This window comes from Arachis hypogaea, chromosome 13 (assembly GCF_003086295.3).
Source record: "Arachis hypogaea cultivar Tifrunner chromosome 13, arahy.Tifrunner.gnm2.J5K5, whole genome shotgun sequence".
Taxonomy (NCBI): Eukaryota; Viridiplantae; Streptophyta; class Magnoliopsida; order Fabales; family Fabaceae; genus Arachis; species Arachis hypogaea.
This window is the reverse complement of record NC_092048.1, coordinates 57,746,293-57,766,493: the sequence shown is the minus strand read 5'-3', so window position 1 is coordinate 57,766,493 and position 20,201 is coordinate 57,746,293. Positions and strand designations below refer to the sequence as shown.

Genomic DNA, 20,201 nt, shown 5'->3' with positions numbered 1-20,201 from the left:
ACAAGAGGATCAACTTTGGGAGCTCGAAGCTTATGAAGAACTTCATCAAGGCTTGGTGAATTCATTCGGAAATGTCGGAGCTTATTGGAAGTCCAAGCGTTGGTGGAAGTTTCAGGATGAGTTCAAGCACAAACCACCATGACAAGTAGCTCACCAAACGTCCAACTTAAGGACTCTAACTAAAAGTGCTAGGTGAGAGACAACCCACCATGGTAAATTCTCTTTAATTTTCCTTTTGTTTAGAATAGTAATAAGTTGCTTTCTCATTTTTTAGTTATGTTTATTTTGTTTAATTTATGGTTTAGTTGTTTAATAATCTCTGGAGTTGATTTAAAAAAAAAAGTGCCTCCAACGCGTAAGCATCAATGACGCGCACGCGTCACATGGAGGTCACCCTTTATCCAAAATGAACAGAGAGTTGTGATAAAACGATGCGGGAAGGGCGCCAGTCACACAGGCCACCCCACGCATACACGTGCCTCACGCGTACGCGTCCCCTGCGTTTTTGCCAATCCACGCATAAGCGTCAGCGACGCGTACGCGTGGGCATGAAAATCGGTGTTAATAGTGAATTGAACAGAGAGTTGGGCTGCCACTATGCTGGAATCGCTCGAGTAGTCACGCGTACGCGTGACCGATGCGCACGCGTCAGTGTTCATTTTTGGCTACCCACGCGTACGTGTGGGCGACGCTTATGCGTCGCATGGCTAATTCCATTTTCACGCGTACGCGTGACATGCGCACGCGCGTTGCATCCTGTTTTTCAATTCTTACTTCTTTCTTCTCTCCTTTCTCCTTCTTTCTTCCTCCTTTCTTAGTTTCTTCTTCTTCAATTCTTTAACTTCTCATCCTTTCTCTCTTTCATTCTATTTTACTTAATTTTTTTGCATATTTTCATTCATTTCATTTTAATCTTGTGCATGTTTTATTTTCTTCTCTAAGGTTATTATTTTTCCATTGGTGTTAAATGCTCTTATTTAACTGTTGCATCTTTTCTTGCATTATTTTGGTGCTTAGTAACTTGTTTTATATTATTGGGCGATATTATTTATAAGTCAATGCTAATTTTTATGACACTTGTATTCCTTTTGAATTGACATGAATTTATATTGTCTTTCATTACCCACTATCTCTTCCCCTTTGTTGCAATTTTTGCACTATTGATATGCCATTTGCTTCTATTGTTTTCTCACTTGCATGTTGTAGCTACCATGTAATTGGAACCCTCATTTTTTGGCATTAACCCACCCATACTTTATTTGTTTTCTTATCCTTATTTCTGAGTTATTGTTCTTCCCTTTTCTCTTCTTTCAGGATGGCCACCAGGAAGGAAACCGGAAGACGTTTACGTGGGGTGAAAAACAAGTTCCTATGCACATTCTTTGTAAAAAAGCAACAGTTGGAGCCACCCGTCCACCTGCACATCTTTGCATGCACCGAGGACGGTGCAATCTTTAAGTGTAGGGAGGTCGATACCGACTTCCGTGGGTTAGTTATTTTCTTCTCAACACCAATGTTTTATATTTTTTGTTAGTTCATTGTTGCATTTGCATGTTTGATTGCATGTTTGTTTGATTTTGTGCATATTTTATCACTACTTGGTTGAAGTAATATTTTCTTTTTTCAAGGAACTTTTTATAGCATTTCACTAATTTGAATTAAAATTTTTGTTAAACCTTGCTTGAAGAAATTTATTTTGGAACTTAGTTTAGAGCTCGAACACACAAAACCAGTGAGATTTTGAGCCTATTCGATTGGTTGCATCTTATCAACCAATACTTTGTTTTTGGTGTGTGTTGTTCTCTCTATAACTGTGATCTTTGTCTTGCTTAATTCTATATTTCCATTATTTGATGTATGCATGCACTTATATGATTGAGGCCTTGTTTCACTGAGCTTACATACCATATGGCCTTAACATTTTTATTATCCTTTGTAAACCAATGTTGAGCCTACTTATCCCATTTATTCTTTACTCTAGCTCATCACTAACTCTAAGCGAAAAACAATAATGTCCTTAATTTGAATCCTTGGTTAGCTTAGACTAGTGAGAGTGTTCATGAATTAAGTGTGGGGAAGTTTGGGTTTGGAAACATTTGGTTCGAGAATTGGGTGTTGTATATTCTTGTGAAAATGTGCAAAACAATAGTTGAGCACATATTATTTCATTCAATAATTTAATCATATGCATTAAGAAAAATAAAAGAAAAGAAAAATATAAAAAAAAGAGGAAAAAGAGCAAATAATAAAAAGGGGACAAAATGCCCCAAAGTAAATGGTGATAGCAATGCATACGAGTTGTGCTCAAATTAGGATGCATGAATATGTGGCAAAACATAGTTAATGGGTAGTTAGGCTTTATATTATGATTACATGGATTGTCTTATGTTAGGTGAGTGATGACATGTCACTATGTCATGTTTTTCTATGCTTTTTCATACAAGAAATTGATAATTAATGCTTAATTATTGCATTCTTTTGTGCTTAAATGGTATATTTCCTTGTTCTTTTGATTTTATAAATTTTGTAGGAAATAAGAAGAAAAAGAAGCAAAAGAACACAAAATAAGCTAAAAAGAAGAAAAAGAGAAATTTGGGGAACACTTTGAAGTGACCAAAAGGCTTGGAGGAAGGTTGAAGAAAGGGGATGGCAGGAATGGAAATAAAGGAAGCATTGAGAAGATCACGTTTGAGTTCACGTTTGCCTCAAACGTGAACTCACACGTGGATAACAGCACAGCTACCTTGGAGGAGCTCAATGTTTGCGCCAACGTTTGCCTCAAACGTGAGGTCAAACGTTGGCTAAGGGATACCCTGGGATGAGCTCAATGTTTGCACCAACGTTTGCCTCAAACGTGAGGTCAAACGTTGGCTTAAGAATACCCTGGAGGAGGAGCCACGTTTGCGCCAACGTTTGCCTCAAACGTGAGGTCAAACGTTGGCTGAAGATTGCCTTGGGGAGGATCACGTTTGAGCTCACATTTGACCTCAAACGTGAGTGACAGCAACCACCCGTTCTGCATAACGCCATCACACGAAGACGTTTGAGTCAATGTTTGCCTCAAACGTTGACTCAAACGTGAATGATCCCAAAGTCCATAGTGCAAACGGATTTCTTCTCAAGACCAAGAGCAATCAATAGAGGCTATCTTCAACCCAATTTCATCAAGGCCATCCGGATCCATTCTTCCTCAAATCCAAAGCAAGCTAAGCCCATTATCATCACTTAAAGGCACAAGAGTAGTTAAACTAGGAAATTCATTTAATTGTAATTTGTTTTTAATTTCACTTTCATTTTCATTTTCACTTTGTAAAGCCTATATAAAGGCATCAATTCCATTTCATTGGGAGGCTGGCTCCACTAGGGAGCATTAGGATTAGAGAGCTCTCTCTTAATTTTCTTTTTTGTTTTGAATCTTGGGTTGAGAATTGAGGAAATTCTGTTTCAATCTCACCTTGAGAATTCTCTCTGTTTGCTTGTCTGCATAATATCAGTGAATTGTGATTTGAATCAAAGCTCTCTTTACTGCTTTCATCTCTATTTCTTATTCAATCTGTTTGCTGTTGGATCAAGGAAGAGATTGAGATCTAGACTTGTTTTCTAGTCTCATTGAGCTCCTGAGATCTTCAACCTCTCATTTAGATTTTGCAATTGAGCCAAGCTGCTTTCTGTTCTGATTTTTCAAGTGATTTTCCAAATCTGTTTGAATCTGCTGCATTTTTTACTTCTCTATTTGATTGCTATTTACACTTCCATGTTTGATTTCTTGAATCCCGGCTCCCAAAATCCTTTTATTCTTCCTGCAATTTAGATTTCCAGTTGCTTGAATTATTGCTTCCTTTAATTTCCAGCACCCAACCCCCTTTATATTCACTGGAATTTACATTTCTTGTCATTTAAGATTCTATCAATTTACATTCCTTGTTCTTTAAGTTTTAGTCACTTTACTTTCTGCACTTTAATTTTCCTTGCTATTTACTTTCTGTTGGCTACATTTCATCTAATTTCACTTCAATGTTAGCTTGACTAAACTAATCACCCACTAAAGTTGCTTGATCCATCAATCCCTGTGGGATCGACCTCACTCTAAGTGAGTTTTACTACTTGATGCGACCTGGTACATTTGCCGGTGAGTTTTAGGTGTTGGAATTTCGGTTCCAACCCATCAAGTTTTTGGCGCCATTGTCGGGGATTGATTAGATCAACAATGATTAAGTGGGTGAGAAGTCTAGATCAAGCATTTTCTTTGTTTTTGTTCTCTATTTTAAGTTGATAGCAAGGTGTTTAAGCTATTGCCTCACTAAGAAATTCTTTCTTTTTGACATGAATTTCAATTTTCATTGATGTTGCATTTTACAAAATACAAATGGAGTTCAACTCATCTTATGGTCAAACAAAATTTTATGGGATATTACCCACCATCATCAATCTCTAATGGTGGCTAGGAATATCACCAAGAAAATACAAATTCTAAGCACTCCAATCCATGGAGATTTGCTTCAGAGACACAAGATGAGCAAGAAAACCATATGGGATATTTTCCTCCACCACAAAATGATGCAAGTCATGATTCTAATGGTGGCTGGGAAGAGAATTCTAATGCTCCATATGATATTCATCCAAAGATATCATCACTTGACCATGCTTCAACAGAAAGCCCCTTTCAAAACTCACCACCCACACAAATTTCCATGAACCACTCAAGGCTCTCAAAGCTTGAGTCCATTCTCAAAAGATATGAGGAGAAGACAACGAAAGTTTGGAAAGAACAAGAGAACTCCCTCAAAAACATGGAGGTGATGTTAGCTCAATTGTTGAGTGCAAAGAAGAAAGAGGAAAAGCAAGATGAGGAAGCCTCTATGTCAAGTGAAATTTCAATGGAAAAGGAGGTTGTGGAGGTGTTTGAACCTGTGGCTTCATATTCATAGAAGCTAATTGAGGTGATAGAGGAACCTGAAACTTCACTCCCAAAAGACTTAATGGAAGATGATGTAAAAGAAGAGGAGGAAGCCAATCAAGGAAATTCACACTCAATTGAAGCAGAAATTTACAAGAAGGAAGAGCCCACTGAACCATCAATTTAAAAAGCTCTTGATGAAGAGAACACTCCAACAATCACACAACCACCAAGACTTGGATTCAAGGAAGTGAAGGCAACTAGCAAGAGCACCAATTCTATCCCTAATCCAGCAAGCAAGCTCAATCAAGATATTTACAAAAGGAAGCTTGCTGCGGAAAGGCCAAGACAAGGGACAATAGCTGAATCATCTCCCCCCTTGAGGTCATGCCTCTTAACAAACTGGAAGAAGAGGAAGAAAGTGAAGAATATGTCAACCGTAGGTAACATTTCTTTCATCTGCTTGGTTTATTTTCTCTCTTTGCTTTGTTTAAATTTCAATAAATTGGCATATGGTTACATTCTAAGTTTGGTGTTACCTTGCAACAAATTGTTTTCAATCTTTTTGGATGATTGCATCAAATCAAAAATGAAAGTGTCACACTAAGATTCTAAGTTTGGTGTGCCACTTAATTTTCTATGCAAGTCATCCAGCAGCACCACTTGTTTGTATAATCACAATGCCTCTGCAGTTTTATTTTTATCTTTTGATTTAACACTTTTTCATTTTACATGATTTAGTTATTTTTCTGTTTTTAAATACTTTCCTCTAGTTTACTTATTAACTGTCTTTGTTAGTACATCAGCAAGAGATCCTTATTCATGACAGATTCTTAGCTTGGTGATTGTACTTAACATATAACAGTTTCATTTGCTTAGTTATTCAAATAAATTGACATATGATTGCATTCTAAGTTTGGTGTTGCTATGCAACAAAATTTTCTTCCAATCTTTACTAGATACTTGCATTAATTTCAAGTGAAAGTGTCACACTAAGTTTGGTGTGCCACTTATCTTTTATGCAATGTATTGTGCTCACCTTCTTATGTTTGCAATCAAAATGTCTCTGCCTCTTGTGCCTTGATTGTTATCTTTAATTTTGCTTACTTGAAACACATGTGCTACTAATGTTTCATTGTGTAAGACATTCATGATCCATGATAGTCCCATAGCCATTGTTCTAATTGTTGCTTGAAGATGAGCAAGCATTCTGAATTTGGCAAGGCAAGAAGAAGAATAAGAGGAAAATGACAACAATAAGAGAAGATAAACTACAAGGTTGTAAAGTTTCTTTTCCTCTCATTTTTTTCTAGCACTTTGAATTGCATGATTGTCTTCATCTTCTCTGTTTACATGTGTATATGAATAAAGCATAGCTTGAATCTTGATTTGTAACATGTTGCTGTGGCATTATGACTACCAATTTGAGTTTTGTGAGTTCAAAAGCAATAAAGCATCATGATCATAAACAAACAAGGAATTAAAGAAGAGTTTAGCATGTGCATACAAGTATTGGGAAACTAGTATGATTGATTATTGCTCAATTGCATTAGATTTTATTTAATTGAAGTTTTCATCTAATACACTTTGTGAAATATTTTGAAATCATGAAAACCTTGAAGAAGCAAATACAATTAAGGCAAGAAAAGAAAAAGGGAAAGAATGAGAAAGCTGAAGGCTCTGAGTACCAATGACAATTTTATTGTTAAGTACTTGTGGTGTTTATGTATCAAGTAAAATACTTGAAAACAAAACACTTAGAAGTCAAGGCTAGGCTCAAGTACAAAAAGCACTCCCTCAAAGCTCAAGGTTCTGAGCATCAATGATTAGAGAATAAAGAGATGAAACAAATGAGCTTAATGAAGTTCTCTAATTAAATGCTTGTGGTGCTTGTGTATCAAGTGGTAATACTTGAAAACAAAGCATTTAGAGTCGTAGCTTTGTTATCAACTCATGGGGCAAAGCACCCAAAAGGAGAAGCTAATAAAAAAATCAAAAGCTTGTTTCAAGGAAGAAATATAAGAAAAAGATTTCATAAATTGAGCTAGATAGAAGTATCAATCATTTACATTTATTTTGTGATTGTAACATGCTTAGAAAACTAGCTTACCATGAACATTGAGTTGCTATTCTTCTTACATTGTTGCGATGACATGTCACCATGTCATGTTTTTCTATGTTTTTTCATACAAGAAATTGATAATTAGTGCTTAATTATTGCATTCTTTTGTGCTTAAATGGTATATTTCCTTGTTCTTTTGATTTTATAAATTTTGTAGGAAATAAGAAGAAAAAGAAGCAAAAGAGCACAAAATAAGCTAAAAAGAAGAAAAAGAGAAATTTTGGGCACACTTTGAAGTGACCAAAAGGGTTGGAGGAAGGTTGAAGAAAGGGGATGGCAGGAATGGAAATAAAGGCAGCATTGAGAAGATCACGTTTGAGTTCACGTTTGCCTCAAACGTGAACTTAAACGTGGATAACAGCACAGCCACCCTGGAGGAGCTCAACGTTTGCACCAACGTTTGCCTCAAACGTGAGGTCAAACGTTGGCTAAGGAATACCCTGGGATGAGCTCAACGTTTGCGCCAATGTTTGCCTCAAACGTGAGGTCAAACGTTGGCTTAAGAATACCCTGGAGAAGGAGCCATGTTTGCGCCAATGTTTGCCTCAAACGTGAGGTCAAACGTTGGCTGAAGATTGCCTTGGGGAGGATCAAGTTTGAGCTCACGTTTGACCTCAAACGTGAACTCAAATGTGAGTGACAGCAACCACCCGTTCTGCATAACGCCATCACATAAAGATGTTTGAGTCAACGTTTTCCTCAAATGTTGACTTAAACATGAATGATCCCAGAGTCCATAGTGCAAACAAATTTCTTCTCAAGACCAAGAGCAATCAACAGAGGCTATCTTCAACCCAATTCCATCAAGGCCATCCGGATCCATTCTTCCTCAAATCCAAATCAAGCTAAGCCCATTATCATCACTCAAAGGCACAAGAGATAGTTAAAATAGGAAATTCATTTAATTGTAATTTGTTTTTAATTTCACTTTCATTTTCATTTTCACTTTGTAAAGCCTATATAAAGGCATCACTTCCATTTCATTGGGAAGCTGGCTCCACTAGGGAGCATTAGGATTAGAGAGCTCTCTCTTAATTTTCTTTTTTGTTTTGAATCTTTGGTTGAGAATTGAAGAAATTCTGTTTCAATCTCACCTTGAGAATTCTCTCTGTTTGCTTGTCTGCATAATTTCAGTGAATTGTGATTTGAATCAAAGCTCTTTTTACTACCTTCATCTCTATTTCTTCTTCAATCTGTTTGCTGTTGGATCAAGGAAGGAATTGAGATCTAGACTTGTTTTCTAGTCTCATTGAGCTCCTGAGATCTTCAACCTCTCATTTAGATTTTGTAATTGAGCCAAGCTGCTTTCTGTTTTGATTTTTCAAGTGATTTTCCAAATCTGTTTGAATCTGCTACATCTTTTACTTCTCTGTTTGATTGCTATTTACACTTCCTTGTTTGATTTCTTGAATCCCAGCTCCCAGAATCCTTTTATTCTTCCTGCAATTTAGATTTCCAGTTGCTTGAATTATTGCTTCCTTTAATTTCCAGCACCCAGTCCCCTTTACATTCACTGCAATTTACATTTCTTGTCATTTTAGATTCTGTCAATTTACATTCCTTGTTCTTTAAGTTTCATTCACTTTACTTTCTGCACTTTAATTTTCCTTGCTATTTACTTTCTGTTGGTAACATTTCATCCAATTTCACTTCAATGTTAGCTTGACTAAACTAATCACCCACTAAAGTTGCTTGATCCATCAATCCCTGTGAGATCGACCTCACTCTAAGTGAGTTTTACTACTTGATGCGACCAGTACACTTGCCAGTGAGTTTTAGGTGTTGGAATTCTGGTTCCAACCCATCAATGAGAAGTTTAGGTTAATTAAGGATTCAGATTTTAGTCCACTTGACCAAACATAATCCTACCTTGACCTTAACCCCATTACAACCCTTATAAGACCTCTTGATATGTGTATTTGTGCATTAAATTTTTCTTGATTGGTAGAAGAAGAGCAAGCTTTAGAAAGCAAGGTTAGTAGAGAATTGAGAGAATCGAACCTTAAACACTTGAGTGATTAGAGTGTATACACTTCCAGTAAGGGTTCGATGCTCGATTCTTTGTTCCCGGCTTTCATGAGCTACTTTCTTCTTGAAAGTTTACTTGTACTTTATTTTGCGATTTGAATTAGTGTAATCCAGTTTATGTTTGTCTTGGAGAATTTGTTTACTTTTAACCAAGTAGGTAGAAGTATTTATGCATGTAGTTGCATTCATATAGATAGGTCGCATCTCATAAGTTTCACCATTCCTCTTCACTCTTTTGGTTCTCTTGAGCTTAGCATGAGGACATGCTAATGTTTAAGTGTGGGGAGATTGATAAATCCCATTTTTAGGATTTATCTTGTGCTTAATTTAGTAGATTTTAGCCTTAATTCTCACACTTATTCATATAATTCGCATGTTTTATATTTTCCTTCCTAATTTTGTGCTATGATTAAAAACATGCTTTTTTGGCCTTAAATTTGCTAATTTTAATCCTCTCTTATTGCCATTTGATCCCGTGATATATTTGTTAAGTATTTTTAGGGTTTATAGGGCAGGAATGGCTTAGAGGATGGAAAGGAAGCATGCAAAAATGGAAGGAATACAAGAAATTGAAGGAATTGCTAAGCTGTTAAGCCTGACCTCTTTATACTAAATCAACCATAACTTGAGCTACAGAGGTCCGAATGAGGCTGTTCCAGTTCCGTTGGAAAGCTAACATCCGGGGCTTCAAAAGGATATGCAATTTGCCATAGTTGCCATGTAGTTAGGCAATGCGCATGCGTGGATCACTCAAATGCGTGACCTTGCAAAAGTTCATCGACGCGTACGCGTGGGCGAAGCGTATGCGTGACAGAGCCACGTGCTGGACGTATCAGAAAATGCTGCGGGCGATTTCTGGGCTACTTTTGGCCTAGTTCCAAGCCCGAAAACACAGATTAGAGGCTGCAGAGTGGGGGAATCAAGGATTCAACATTCATTCACAACAATTTAGGTTTTAGATGTAGTTTTCTAGAGAGACAGGCTCTCTCCTCTCTCTCCTCTCTCTAGGTTTTAGGGTTCTTAGTTTTATTCCTTTTCAAATTTTGAATTTTACCTTATTTCAATTTAGTTTCTCTTCTACTCTTAATTATTCTAGCATTCTAGTTTATCTATTTTCCTTGTTGATAACTTTATGTTGCTAATTTAGTTTATGAATTCTCATGTTAGATTTGATTTCCCTTTTTAATGCAATTTGAGGTATTTCATATTTATTGCTCCTTTCCTCATTTGTTATTGTTGATGTTTGCAATTGGTTATTTAGATTTAATATTCCTTGCTAGTTTTCTATGTTTCTATGTTGCGCCTTCCAAGTATTTGACAAAATGCCTGGTTGGAATTTAAATTAGCTTTTTATGTTCTTAGCTTAGATTGAGTAATTGGAGACTCTTGAGTTATCAAACTCTTTTGTTGATTGATAATTGAAAGTTGTTAGTTGATTTTAATTTCACTAACTCTAGTCTTTCCTTAGGAGTTGACTAGGACTTAAGTAATCAAATTGATTTATCCACTTGACTTTCCTTCATAGTTAGAGGTTGACTAAGTGGGAGCAATGGACAATTGATGTCACAATTGAGGAGGATAATGGGGATAGAAATTCTAATTATCAATCCTTGCTAAGACCTTTCTTAATTATTATTTTATTTCCTATTTATTTACATTACTTGTTTCTCATTTCAAAAACCCAAAAAGATACAATCTGATAACCAATTATAAGTAACATACCTCCCTGCAATTCCTTGAGAGACGACCCGAGGTTTAATACTTCGGTTACTTTTATTGGGTTTGCTTAAGTAACAAACAAATTAAATTTGATTGAGGTTTAATTGCCGGTTTAGATCTATATTTACAACGCGATTATTTTAGTGAAATTCTTTACCGACGATTTTTCCCCTGTCAAAGACTGAATGATTTCTATTGTTGTCGGCATTAGACATGGAAGCTTAGTAAATTTGTAGGCCTTATTTTATTCTTTCTCTGTTAGTAAAATGAAATGATAGTTCTGTACTATTGTTTAATTTGGACCATAATTGGACATTACAATCTCTGCATATGATTAATCATTTGCTAAACTGATTCAGCCAGTGATATGTTTGTAGTTAACCATGATTATTATATCCGATTAAATTCATGGTTAAGTAAACCATGGCTGAATTTGTTAGGAAAAATGATCCAACTTTATGATTCAAGCTGAGCAAAGCTATCCTTTTCACTTTATTTTGGTTTTTGGTCTCTTATCTAGATTTATCCCCTAGCTTTTTTTAATAACATGTTACATTTTATTATTGCTCTATGTGGATTTTATGAGGATTGATCGTCTTTGGTCGAATTCCTTTTGTTCTTCTTTGATAAATTAGTAAAGATATATTCATTGAACAAGATATATTGGAATTATAGTTCATTTCCATTTCTATTGAATAATCACCAGCAAAAATAAAAGTCTTAAGATATATTCCTTTTTATAATATTACTTTTAGCATAATTATAGGCTTGTAGCATTTTTTTATTGTTTAGATTTGTAACATGATTTATTACTTTTCAAGAGAATTTTATGTATCAATATTTGAGTTTAATAAAATATCTCATTTTGTAGTAATTAATTTCAGTATATTATAACTAAAAAAAGCCTTAAGATTTTAGTGGCAATAATAATGGCAACTAAAAGTGAATAACATTATAATTTTAGAATAATTTTTAGTGGCTATATAAATTGCCGATAAAATAGATTTTGGCAGCAATAGTAATGGCTACTAAAAGTGAATAACATTACAATCTTAGAATTACTTTTGGTGGCCATATAAATTGCCAAGAAAATGGCCACTAAAAGTTATATACTTTTTGTGGCCATTAAAAAAGTCTTTACCAGCAAATGTTATAATTGTCGCTAAAACCTTTTAGCGGCAAAGCATAAGACAGCTAATGTCTAATTGCCGGTAAATGTATTAGCGGCTATTTTTATTGCCGCTAAAAGTAAAATAAATGGCCGCTAAAAGTGATTTTTCTTGTAGTGATAGACCCTTGCTTCAACCGTAAGAATTCCAACTCTCTGGCCTCCTTTATTGACTCATGAAAGTACTTCTTGTAGAAAGCTGCCTGGAATAACATCCATGTAATGTCCATATTTTGTTGGTGTAGCTGTCGGCGCTCTCCTTGCCACCATTGCTGAGCTTTTCCCACTAGTTGATAAGTCGCATATTCCATGAACTGGTCATACGGTACATGTTGAGTTCGCGAGGCCCGCTCCACAGCTTGGAACCAGTTGTCTGCTTCAGTAGGGTTTGTCGATCCATTGAAAATCGGTGGGTCAACTTTCAGAAAAGCAGGTAGAGTTCTCGGAACACCCTCTAAGCTATCCTCAGCACCCTCTACATTTTCATTTATGACTGATTGCTTTATCCGCCGCAAAGCATGAGTAGTCATAACAGTGCCCGCTTGAATCGTGTTAGCTAAGTTATTCATCGCCGCCATGAATTTAGTGTGATTATCCATCGATGGTTACTTTCATAATCTCTCCGTATACGTGACCGACCTTGTCCGCGAGTAGCCATTAGGGTTCCTGTCTACACCAAGCAGTCGATATCAAGGTAATCAGTTTCAATATCAAAAGTTTAGTGCTTCAATTATCCAAAAAGGCACTCACAAACAAGCATGCTATGAATATCAATGAGATAACCAAAATAGCATGAAAGAAAAATGACCCAGAGTATGCAATGAAGCACAATCGGTCTATCCCTCAGGCTCACGAGGATAAACCGCTCTGATACCACTAAATGTAACACCCTAATTACCTTAAGCCTTACCTCGCGTTATAAAGCAAAAGTTAATCAAAGGTTACGACAGTTCTAAGCTCATACGTATAATGTATAGGAGAAATAATATAATCTAGAAGCCTGATGAAGGATATAGCTCAAAAACAGGATTTGAAAATTACAAAACGTGCACACGAAGCTAAAAACTTAACGCACAAGATATAGATATAATATAACAAAAGATAATAGTATAATAGTATGAGAATCTAGCCACAGCTCGCAGAGTTTAAGCCAGCTAGTTATTGATGTGCATAAACTAGTTATGCTACGATTTAGGAAATTGCACGATCGGCAAAATTCCTTCCGGCAAGTGCACCGGTTATCGTCAAGTAAAAACTCACAATAGAGTGAGGTCGAATCCCACAAGGATTGGTTGAGTGAGCAATTCGGATTAGAAGTGTGTTCTAGTTGAGCGGAATCAAGATTTGAGATGAGAATTGCGGAATGTAAAATTGGCGGAAAAAGTAAATGACAAGAAAATTAAATGGCGGAATCTTAAATTGCATGAATTAAAGAGCAGAATGTAAATTGCTGAAATTAAAAGGGAATGGGGGTGATTGCAAGAATTGAGTTGCAGAATGTAAAGAGAAGATGGAAATCAGAATTGGGGGATTCATTGGGTTATAGGAGATATTGAGATCTCCGAATCAAAACATGTTTATCTCTTCCTCAAGCAATGCGTTCATTGAATTTTGCTTGGCAATCTTATATGATTGGATCCCAATCCCTTGGCTCACCAATTCTCTCTAAAAATGAACAAATTCCCAATCCCTTGGTTTAAATGTTCATAAGAAGAGATGATGCTCGATCACTGATTATACCACACAGTTTCATGAACCACAATTTGGTAGGATTACATGTCACAATATCCATCCAAACCCCAATCCAATTCACTGTGAGAAAGCTTCTCTAGCATGAATCCTCCATTCCTTTCCCAAGGTTCCGAAGGATTCCAATTATGGGTAGTTTCTTTCCCAAGACAACTACCCAATGGAATTAGATCGAGAAGCTTTCTAACAAAATTCAAGAGAAAAGATTGAAGAAGAAGATAAACTATTATTGATTCATTGAATTACAATAGAGCTCCCTAACCCAATGAAAGGGGGTTTAGTGAGTCATAGCTCTGAATTCAATTACAAAGATATGAAAACTAGCTAAAAGTGAAAGTAAAAGTTCCAAAAGTTCCTTCTAACTTAAATTCTATCCTATTTATACACTTTCTATATTGAGCTTCTGTTGTGTTTCTTGGGCTTTGAGGCCTCTCCCTGCTTTCCTTTTGCCTTGGGTTTATGATCCATAATCTTGATGAGGTTGTTGATCCAAATTCTGTAACATTCATTGAGCCAACTTAGTGATAATCAAATAATGGCACATGACTCAATAAATTGAAATTTCAGACTCATCAATCCTTCAGGCCCAATCCCATAAACCATGATATTCAATTGGGTTTCATACCAGAATAAGTTTAAGTTAATGTTTGTGCTCAAATACTAACTTAAACCACAATATTTTTGGTCCAGAAACCTTTTCCAAGGGTGGCGTTTAAGTTGCAGTTTAAGCTTAAACTGCAACTTAAACGCCAGACACTTCCAGTGAGGCCTTTTGTAGAAGCACGTTTAAGCTTCAGTTTAAGGTTAAACTGAAGCTTAAACGTGGAAATGGAAGAAGGCAGCCCTGGAGAGTCATGTAGTCGAACACATTTAAGCTTCAGTTTAAGGTTAAACTGAAGCTTAAACGTGGATATAGGAAGGGCAGCCCTGGAGGTCGAACACGTTTAACCTCCAGTTTAAGGTTAAACTGGAGGTTAAACGTGGAAATGGAAGGAGGCATCCTGGAGGTTAAACGTGGAAGCTTAGAAGAGTAGCCCTGGAGGTGTCGAACACGTTTAAGCTCCAGTTTGAGGTCAAACTAGAGCTTAAACGTGGGAATGGAGAGAGCAACCCTGGAGGAGAGTTCTTGGTCGAACACGTTTAAGCTCCAGTTTGAGGTCAAACTGGAGCTTAAACGTGGAAATGGCTCCCTGGTGCTTTTCCCATTCTGGCGTTTAACCTCCAGTTTAAGGTTAAACTGGAGGTTAAACGTGGAACTCCTTCCTGAGTGGCATTATCATTCTGGCGTTTAACCTCCAGTTTGAGGTCAAACTGGAGGTTAAACGTGGAATGCTTCTTTGGTGAGACTTTTCATACTGGCGTTTAACCTCCAGTTTGAGGTTAAACTGGAGGTTAAACTTCAATTCAAGCATTTCTTAGCCTTCATGATTCTGGCGTTTAAGCTCCAGTTTAGGCTTAAACTGGAACTTAAACTCCACATGTGATATTCAAGCTTTCTTTATTGATTTTGTTGCTTCCTTGCTTAGCCTCTTCTCCCCTGAAATCATCCAAACAAATGCATCAAAGTCTTGCAAAATTTCATGAGAATTCTTCCATTCATATCATTCAAGTAATATAACTAAAACTCATGGAATTTGCATCAAAATCATACTGTTTGGATGGTTCATTGCTTTGTTCTTCATTTAACCATTTTTGGTTACTTTAAGCTCAAGAAAATGCATAAAACAACTAAAACTAACAGAAAAATGCTAGTGAAACTAGCCTAAGATGCCTTGGCATCACAACACCAAACTTAATACTTGCTTGTCCCTAAGCAAGTCCTGAGTTATTTAAGAAGAAAGTATGAAACAGAAAGCAATTACATTGGCTATATTAGCAAGCATTTGAAGTTCCTCAGAAGGGTTTTATGCAGAAAGTTGCAGCATCACTTTTTCATACTTATCAGGTAAGATTATCACTTTTTCATTGCATCCATCAAACACTGCTATGGCCTCTTGTTATTCTTATGTCTTTGGCACTTTTCTCTTCTTTGTTTTTCTTTTCTTTTTCTTAGAGCTTCTTTTGCTCCTTGTTTGCTTAGTGTCATGTGTTGCACAAGCCTTTGGCATTTTCTTTTTCTTATCAGTGCACTACACATATCCACTTTAGGCATTTTAGTTCACATTTCTTCTTGAGACATTGGTGCCCAGCACCTCTTTGTGTGACTAAATGTTTTGTATTTAGGTTGCTCTTGATAATGGACTTTTGGTTGATAATCCCGGGTTAGTTAACCCAAGTTACCAAGTGTTGAAACACTCCTCAGAACCTATTCATCCAAACATATCCTTAATACATAAACACCACAGGCATTTGTCTCAGAAGTTCAAACCATTGGTACCTAGCTTATTTTCTCAATTTTTTTTTTTTTGCTTTTTGGTTGCCCTTTTTCAGTGGCTTTTTCTTCTTCTTTTTCTTTCTTTTTCATGGCCAAAGACATTTATTCATCAAGATCCATAGACAGTTTTCAATTTCTACACAAAGAATGATAATTCTACACTCTAATTCCAGTGATCTGACTAAACAATCAAGCATGCATACCACCACTTAATTCTACTTGATTCGTCACTAATTTAGCCAAGTTACTTTTGTTCAAACTTTTCTTTTATTTTTGGAAACAGAACAAGCATGGCAAGCACTCGTTTAAGAAGGTGAAGTTATATCCAAACATCTAGGCATTCACTTTATTCAAAGCAATAAACAGACAAATATACTAAAAACTTCACATTCTAGAAAGATTCAACATTTTCAGTTTAAACCAGAACAAGCATGCTTTTGTTTGCCCTTTTTAAAGAATTATCAAGGAACAATACCACCTTGTGAAATTCCTTGTTTTCTCTTTGTTGCCAGGAAACAATTTGATTTCCCTTCTTCTCCTAAATGTTGCTTCATGCTTTAAAATCCTTGTTTCCTTTCCTGCAAAGAGTGATGAAGTTGCTTGCTTCTCAAGCACTTGATTGGTTAGCTCAACTATGTGTGGGTAAGTATCTGAGTCTTAAGTTGGTGTGTGAACACCAAACTTAGTCTCCCACTTACTTCTCTGTGCTTTGAATCCTTGAGTTCTCTTTGGAATGAAGTTGCTGCTAAGGGTTTTAAGCATTTCTGTGACTGCTTAGAATGGTTGTTCTTCTCATATAATTCAAAGGTTGTTGTGTTCAGTTGATCTTTATGGTGGAACACCAAACTTAGAGTCACACATTCCCCTTTGAATTATTGATCCACGAATTCATTGTTTGGTGTGAAACACCAAACTTAATTCTTTGCAATGCACAGAAACTACTTCACCCTTTTTATTGAAACAAATAAAAGAAACAGCAAAAGGGTATTACCTCAGGTTGGGTTGCCTCCCAACAAGCGCTTCTTTAACGTCATTAGCTTGACGGTTGTTCCTTGTTAGGGTGGATTGTAGTGCTTGACGTCTTCTCCTCTCACTATGAAAACGTCCCCACTTGATTCATTCATGACCTCTAAATGTTCCATAGAAAGAACTTTCCTGATTGTGAACACTTGAGGGAGCTGGGAAGGAATGGTTTTGAGGCCAGGTGGGATTGGCAGATAATGACTTGATATCACGTTATCTCCCGGAGAGAAACCTTCAGTGGGAATTTTCTTGTTTCTCCACCCTCTTGGCAATCTCCCTATCACTCTTCCCTTTCTCTTGAGGATTTCTTCATTGACCCTTATGTTAGGAGGATCCTTCTGATCTGTTTCCACTGATTCTTGTGGCTTTAACTCTTGCAACTCTTGTTTGCCTTCCAAGAACTGTTTTAGAGTTTCAGCTGCTGGATTACTTCCCTCCAAACACAGATGGTTACTATCATCCTTAGGCTTTTCAGGTTCTGGTTCAAGTTCAGATGCAGGTTTGAAAACTTTGAAAATGAGCTGTTCATCATGTATTCTCAGAATTAGCTCTCCTTGTTCTACATCTATGAGCGCTCTAGTAGTGGCTAGAAATGGTCTGCCCAGAATGATAGGGTGTAAGTAGCTTTCCTCCATGTCCACAATGACAAAGTCTGTGGGGAAGTAATAATCCCCCACTTTCACCAGCACATTTTCAACTACCCCTTCAGCTTGCTTCTGAGTTTTGTCAGCCAGTTGTATGATTACATCAGTGGATCTCACCTCATTCAGTTGTAGCCTCTTCATAAGAGTTAGAGGCATCACATTTATGCTAGCTCCTAGGTCACAGAATCCTCTGTCAATTTTTGTTTCCCCTATGATGCAAGGGATATGAAAACTTCCTGGGTCCGTTTTCTTAGAGAGTGTGTCCTTCTTGATGAGAGCACTGCATTCTTTGTTCATTGTTACCGTTTGTCCTCCCTTCAAAACTCTTTTCTTGCTTAACAATTCCTTTAAATACTTGATGTGTGTAGGCATTTGATGGAGAATCTCAAGAAAGGGAATATTGACATGGAGAGAGTTAAATGTCTCTAAAAACCTTGAATAGGTTTTCTCTTTTTCACCTCCTCCTAACCTCTGAGGAAATGGTGCTTTTGGTTGGTATATTTCCAGCATGCCTTTTTGCAGTTCCTTGGCTTGCTCAGTTCCACTTTCCTGCTTAACTTCTTCCACTCCTTCCTTCAAGATTTCTGGCTCCTGCTCTGAGGGCCTGATTCCTTCTTCTTCTGAAACTTCCTTCAATATAGTGATGGCCTTGCATTCTTCCCATCTCACTCTCTTTTGTTCCCCTTTAGGATTCTTTTCTGTGTCACTAGGGAACACTGCAGTTGATTTGACGGCCTGTTGAGATAGCTCTCCTACTTGAGACTCCATCCTCTTGAGTTTTTCACCATGGTTTCTTAAGGTAGCTCTCACATCATCCCTGAAGCTTTTCAATTCGGTTATGTCTTGACTCATGGTTGCCATCATTCCTTCTATCCGGTTTAATTGATCTTGAAATTGTTGGTTGGGATTAAGTTGGGTAGGTTGATTATTTTGGCCATGATATGATGATTGGGGGTAAGTGTTTTGTGTGGCTCGGTATGATCTTTGGTTGGAATTTTGGTATGTGGAATTGTTATGTTGGTTGTGGTTGTAAGGTTTGTGGTTTTGTGGTTGGGTTTGTTGGTTCCCCCACCCAAAGTTTGGGTGGTTTCTCCAGCCTGGGTTGTAAGTGTTGGAATGTGGATCATATGATTGCCTCTGTTGGTTTCCCACATAGTTGGCCTCTTCCCAATCACCTCCTTCAATGCTTACTTCCTCTTGATCTTGTGTGTGTATTGCAGCCACTTGCTTTGTTTCTAATTGCCTGGTAAGTTCTGCTAATTGCTTGGCAAACACCTTGTTTTGGGCTAGAATTGTATCAACATGGTTCAGCTCCATGACTCCCTTAGTGTTGTGCCTCTCTGATGCATAGTAGTACTCATTCTCAGCTACTGTCTCAATCACTTCAATGGCCTCTTCCACAGTCTTTTTCCTGTTCAATGAACCTCCTGATGAATGGTCTACAGCCTTCCTTGATTCATAAGAGAGTCCATCATAGAAAATATGCAATTGCACCCAATCATGGAACATGTCTGGTGGGCATTTCCTTGTCAAGTCCTTGAATCTCTCCCATGCCTCGTAGAGAGTTTCACCATCTTGTTGTCTAAACGTCTGAACCTCAGATCGAAGCCTATTGACCTTTTGTGGGGGGTAGAAACGTGCCAGAAACTTGCTTTCCACCTCATCCCATGTTGTTAGACTCCCCCTTGGGAATGATTCCAGCCACTTAGCTGCTTTGTCCCTAAGTGAAAATGGGAACAAAAGCAGTTTATAGGCATCTTCCTGGACTCCATTAGACTTCACAGTGTCACAAATTCTCAGGAATTTTGTGAGATGTTGGTTTGGGTCTTCATTAGCACTTCCACCAAATGAACAATGATTCTCCACAAGTGATATTAGCTGTGGTTTGAGCTCGAAATTGGTGGCCTGAATGGGTGGTTTCTGGATGCTGCTACCACAATTCCCAGAGGTTGGGTTTATGTATGAACTAAGAACCCTCCTCTCAGGAATGGCATTGTTTCCATCAGCTCTCTCATGGTTGTGAACTTCTCTATCCATGTTGAGATCTAGAGCTTCCTCAAAATTGTCCTCAGATTCTTCTTCAGATTCCTCTTCTCCCACTACTCTCTTCCCTCTTGCTTCCCTTCTCAGTCTATGAAGGGTCCTCTCTGGTTCGGTATATGGAGGAGTTGATGTCTCTCCTCTCCTACCTGTCATACAAGAACACAGCACAGGCACAAACAAGTGAAATACTCTTGGTTAATGGAAGAGTATGGTTAGAGCAATTGAGGAATTAATTCAAACAGTTAGTGAGTCAGTGAGTTAGTTGCTTGAATTTAAAGGCATAAAGAAAGAAAGCATGTAACCGAGTGCAGAAATTAAAATTCAACAAGTAACTTGAACAGAATTAACAAAGCAAGAGAAATTGCTCAATCTAGTTAGCTTCCAATTGGAGAATTGTCAATCGAAAACCAATCCCCGGCAACGGCGCCATAAAC

General features: G+C 37.2%; 1 non-coding gene across 1 annotated transcript; it reads left to right on the top strand.

Moving 5' to 3' along the window:
• The first annotated feature begins 19,231 nt into the window (after positions 1–19,231).
• On the top strand, positions 19,232–19,335 carry LOC112740007 (small nucleolar RNA R71). The gene has a single exon (XR_003170943.1). It is a non-coding gene; the product is annotated as a small nucleolar RNA R71 (small nucleolar RNA).
• The last annotated feature ends 866 nt before the right edge of the window (positions 19,336–20,201 follow it).